This window comes from Anolis carolinensis, chromosome 5, assembly GCF_035594765.1.
Source record: "Anolis carolinensis isolate JA03-04 chromosome 5, rAnoCar3.1.pri, whole genome shotgun sequence".
Taxonomy (NCBI): Eukaryota; Metazoa; Chordata; class Lepidosauria; order Squamata; family Dactyloidae; genus Anolis; species Anolis carolinensis.
This window is the reverse complement of record NC_085845.1, coordinates 174,671,260-174,677,259: the sequence shown is the minus strand read 5'-3', so window position 1 is coordinate 174,677,259 and position 6,000 is coordinate 174,671,260.

Genomic DNA, 6,000 nt, shown 5'->3' with positions numbered 1-6,000 from the left:
CACCTTGAAAATAGATAGCCACAATGAAAATGGAAGGAAAAGTTCCAAAAGATTAACTGTTTTTACATAAAATTTATACACACTCATTTTTATCCATAAACAATTTAGAAGGAATTGCTATTAACATAATACCAAAAGTGAGGAAGACTATCACTACATGATATATATGCAGTCCACTTTTAATGTTTTCTTTTTAAAATCTTTTAAAAATGTACTTCAAATAAAAGTGGAACCTTCAAACAAAAAAACTGTTCTGTAATTGTCCTTTAAACAGAGACCATTTTTGTAAAAGAGACTGAGGGCTTGGAATATTATGTGTAAAATTAATTTGCTAGAAGTATTCATTGGAAAATTGAATAATAATTCATTAATATTAATCCTGGGAAGGTGGACACTGCACTAATGGTTTATTAATTTATAAATTAGGGCATTAGTTCTTTTTTAAAAATAATGGGATTTACAAATACATTATGACTGGTACCAGCTTCATGAGAAGCTACCACAGGGTCACTCTGGAGGAGCTAGAAAATTCTTAGACACATGTAGAAATATACACACAATTTTCAAAGCAGTACTCTCTCCTGAGACCCAGGCCATTAGATCTGGCAATACTACATGGGTGTCATGCAAACCTGAGGATCTGTTGCACAGTTCATGCTTCAGAAGGTGCAGAACAGCTGGTTTTTGTGAGCAAATATTTGCATATCTTCCACAACTGTGAGCACATGAATGTTTTTGGTTTTCAAGTGCATCTCTGGCCATAGTATCTGTTTGTGGTGAGGGTGAACCCTCCTGCCCCTGATTCTGAAACCAAGAGCATCTCCCTTCCCTCTGGATCCCACACATTCATTTTGTAGGGATCCTGAATACAACAGATCCTTTGCTCACTGCAGGAAGCATGCCGCAGAGAGCATTGTCCCAAAATAGCAAAGGTGCAGCCAGCACAAGTGATTAAAATGCATTTCCTCCTTGTAATAGGCAATATGTAGTGCCAGCTCAATCCCCTCCTTGCTACCCCCCCCCCCCATAACGTTTCTCTTTGAATCTCTTTAATCTCGGCAAAGACCTTTTTCAAAATGTTTCAGTACTATGGCCGAAGGGGCTAAAAAGGCAGTGTGTGAGGAAGGAGACATGACTAATTATCTTGGTGGGTACAGTCAGCCCAATGTGTGGGGCGTGTGGTGTGTGTGAATGTGCATCTGTGTGTGCATGTGTGTGGGTGGAAACTTGTTTGCATAAGAGGACATTGTGTTTGTGCACTTTGTGCGCTTTGTGCAGGCAAGAGTAGTGCTGGGCTAGCTGAGGGTTTACCTGTGTAGTCACCAAAAGAGTGCCACCTTCTTTGCAGAAAGGCATGCAAACATGGATTTGCTTTTTCTAACAAAATGTGGTGGCTGGCCAGGGGGTGGGGGCGGGAGGTCTGTTTCTAAGCAATCTGGCCCTGATCAAATAACAACTGGGAAGGAGTGAAGAGACTGCAGGGGCTGCCATAGCCAGGCCAATTGTGTTGAAAACAGAAAACCTTTGCATCATAGAGGGGTCAAAACCGTTGTCTCTCATTGCCTTTGGGCCTGGCATAGGAAAAGGAAATCCATTCCCACCTTCAGTTAGAACAGATACATGAGGACATGTTCAGAATGCAACTCTAATGCTGCTGCTGTAGTTATATGCGTATGTGATCCCCTCTTGTCGTCATTCCCCAGCACTTTCCTCCTGCGCACTGCACCAGCCAGAGACGCTTCTCAAGGCTGCTTCAGCTGCAGCAGCAAAAAGCAGTTACAAATTGTCCCACTGTACCTTCCCAAATCAAGGCAGTCTGTGTCTTTAGGATCAAGAAGGGCTGAGGGATTTCATCTGGAGCAAGAACAGAGCCCAAGAAATTTTTTTAACAGGATTTCCCAGAATCCCATGAGTAGTGATGCTGTCTGTGGGATTCTGGGAAATGCTATACCTCAAGAGTAATGTTTCCAAGTTCTGGACCCACTGTATCTTCCAAAATCAAGACGATGTGTGGCTGAGAGTCCCAATATCAACTCCATGTTGCTACATTGGAACTGCTTGTTCAGGCTACATGGATGTGTGTGTCTATCTAGAAGTTTGACTTACCATGTTTGGTGGGATTATTTCCAGGGAATTTTTGTTCTTCAGTTCAACACTAAAAGCCTTGAGTCTTTCACAATTTAGGCTATGTGGAATTGTTTCTCAAACAATAGATTAAAATGTTTATGCATACATATCAGTTCTTCTAAAGGTGTTCACCCATGGACCACTGCTGGTTGGCTTAAAGCGGTGGCAGTAATACTGAGATGTGTATCATCCCAGTCCACTGCAAGTTCCCAGGAGTTAAAGATTCATTTGGGAACAAATATAGCACTGATTCCTTACAAATTAGGTAAGAGGAATTACCAGTCTCCCACATTAGGTTGTCTGAGTAGCACTGCTTTAAACGTTCCTTTAGATTAGGTGTGGGTAAATGTTTTTGCCTTGGGGCCACACTGTTCCCTCACCTGGGAGGGCTGGGCCAGGAGGGAGGGAGGTTGGGCACATGCTGGATGGGGTGGGCATGGGAAAGGATGAGGCCAGGAGGGGGCAGGGCAGGGCCCGGGTCTTCCTCAGATTATCCTCCCAGCATAAGGATGGGGCTGCTCATCCCATCCTTATGCTGGGAGGAAGGTGAGACACGCGGCAACTGCCCCAATCCTCCTTCCCATCCTCCTCCCTCAATCCTTGCGTTGTCCTCTTGGCATGATGCTGGGAAGTGGGCAAGATAGACGGTGGCTGAGTGTGCTCCAGAGGGCTCCCAGCCACCACATGCCTTCTTCGAGCTGTCCTCCCTCCATAAGGATGGATGCGGTTGCTCGCACCGTCTTTATGCCAGGAGGAGGGTGAGACACACAGTGGCTGAAAGCGCTCCAGAGAGCTCTCAGTTGCTATGTGCCTTTATTCCCCAACTTTTTGGCATCAGGATGCAGTGGGTCATCATGTCCTTATGCCATAAGAACAGGGAAAATTAGAAGGGCTTGCGATAAGCACCCAGGGGGCCGACAGCTTCCCCCCCCCCCCCCATGCTTAGTTTTCCCATGCCTGCTTTAGATGTAACATCCGCACTGATCCTAAAGTGAAATCAGTTTTATACAGATAGACTAACATTGTGACTAGGCCACAAAGACAAGAACTATATTTAGTTTCCTTGTTATGGCAATTGTATGGCAATACAGAATTCTGAAGAGTTTTTGCTCACACACCACCCACAAACACCTGCACTTTCCTGGGTGTGTGTGTGTCTAGATACCTTGCCGGATCTTCTGGCAGGGCACCCAGACCCTAACCCCTCCAAACAAAATCTTTAAAAGTAAATATTACTTACCTGGCTGCCATTTCCCTGCTGCCAGCCCTCTCCTGGTGTGTCAGTAGAAGGTGGGGGGAGCAATTTAACTACCCCACCCCCTCTCCTGGTGCATCATTTCTATGCACCAGGAGAGGGTTGGCAGCAGTGTAATGGCAGCCAGTATGTATTTTTCAAACTTTTAAAGCATTTTAAAAGGTGTTTTGTGGAGGGGAAGGGGGCTGTCTTGGATTTTCCTGAGACAACGGTGTGGATTGGGCCCGGAAGTCATGCAATGCGATCCCAGGGCCCAATCCACACAGGGGGAGACAACATGGTCATCCAGTCCAACCTCCTGCCATGCAGGAAAAGCACGAAGTATCCCTGACAGATCACCATCCAACTTCTGTTTAAAAGTTTCTAGGGAAGGAGGTTCCCTCACACTCCAAGGCAGAGAGTTCTCTGTTGAATAACTCATAAGATCAGGAATTTCTTCCTAATGTTCAGATGGAATCTCCTTTCCTGAAATTTGAACCCATTGCTCCTAGTCCTAGTTTCAAGGGAAGCAGAAAACAAATCTGAAAGACTCCGGTCTTTCCACATGTTGAATTAATTTGGTTCAAAGCAGGGGTTTCCTGCTTTGTGCCAAATGAATTCGCTTTTACCTGAGGCGTCATTTGGATTTCTCAGGAAAAATTATGGGAGTCCACACATTTTGCGAGCTGTGTGGATATGCTCTCAGTTGAAAATGCTACAAACCTATAAATTCACTAGATTTGCCATGACATATCAGCTCTAATTGTGCTCTTTGGGGCTATTTTTAAGATTGTCCTGGGCTGTTGTTGTTGTTGTTGTTGTTGTTAAAATCATAAACCTGGAAGGAATTAGAACAGCCATCTAATTCAAAACCCTGCCATGCAGGAATACACAACCAACATAATCCTTAAAGATGGTCATCCAGCCTCTGTTTAAAAACCTCCAAAGTAGGAGGGTGCACTACCCTCCAGGAAAATCTATTTCACTGTCTTACAGTCAAAAGATTCTTCCTAATGTTTAGGTAAAATACCATTCCTTGTTATTTGGTTCATGTCGTGGTTTCTGGAGCAGCAGAAAACAAGTTTGCTTCATGTTTTTATATAATTGCCCTTATTTAGAGATGGCTGTCAAATCACCTCCCAAATAAAGCTTACTCCCATGGTTACTTTTAATGAGAACAATAAAAAGATGGCAATCAGCTAATTTGGGCATCATATTTTCAGATCTTGGAGGGAACTAGCTACAAACATGGATGGCTCATGGAGTGACTGAACTGTGTGAAAATACATATTTTCACAATGATTTCAGGGTGAGGAAACATCCCACTAAGCCACCATTAGTGTCAATTTACAAGTTACATGATGTTAGTTTCTTTTAAAAATAACAAAAGAATAAATAGGTTACATTGCAGTTTTAACAAAAGCAGGCATGACTCACAAATATCACATAGTTCAGATATTGCCATATGTTGTGACTTATGTTGCAAAATGAAGATTTCTTAAAAAGAGTTTAAAGTATTATTTGAGTTACTTTGAAAAATAAGGAAGTTGCTTTTGAAACCTGTTATGATAACTATTTTGAAGTAGGGATTGAAACTATATCTGTAAATTTCTAGCCTGAACCTTATTTTTACTAGACCAGGTTATTTTCCCAACTTCTGTTACTATAGTCTTTAACAAATGGAAATCAATTAGGTTTACAGGTGGCTTTGAAACAGCAGTGTCTCCCTGCTTGCGTGTTCCCTTCCAATCTTGTTTCATCACACCAACTCTCTTTCTCCTGCGCTGCATGAACCTTTTCTTCCCCCTTTCTTCCTATTTGCTAAAGCCCCCTCTGGAGAATGGTGCCCGGCATCACACGCAGGACACTGAATTGACGCTGGGCTGTGTATCTTAGCAACGGCATGTATAGAAAAGTTCAAGGTGTGGGGGTGAAGGAAAGGCATATGCCTGCACTTAGGCAAGCATAGTAAGGCAGAAGAAAACATATACGCATTCTCACACTGGTCCATCCGCCCACACTCTCTTATCCTTTGTCACATAATCTTCTTTATGTTCCATGAAAGAAAATATGCCTCATAGGTGAAGGTCCTGCCATAAATAGCTGATTGGCAGGCAGACATTCAATACATGGAGCTTTTCCTGGGAAAAGTAGGAATTGAAGAAATTTCTACCAAACTCAGAAATCATTTGAAGTGATCTGGCTCAACCCTGGTCAAAAGAACTCTTGAAATGTTGATGAGATTTAATGGAATGTTAAGAGCAGAAATCAAAGTTCTTAGGTGCCCACATATAGCATCCATGCAGGGCCGTAGCCAGAAAAAAATTTCGGGAGGGGTTTTGAAAATTTCGGGGGGGGGGGGGTTGAACCCCTAGCACCCCCCCCCCCCCCGCTACAAACCTGTCAATATCTGCTTGAGATAGTGCCTGGAGGGACCCTTAATGTTTTGTGCCCCATAGATTTAACATGGGGATTTGGTTAACCAGTTAAAATTCATGAGTAAACCAGGTTTTTTCTATAACCTGAAAAATTTCGGGGGGGGGGGTGAACCCCCCCCCCCTCGCTACAGGCCTGCACCCATGCTTCTCCCTTATCTGCTCAATAATTTCCTATTGAGAAGCTTCTAAAGGCACAGATGC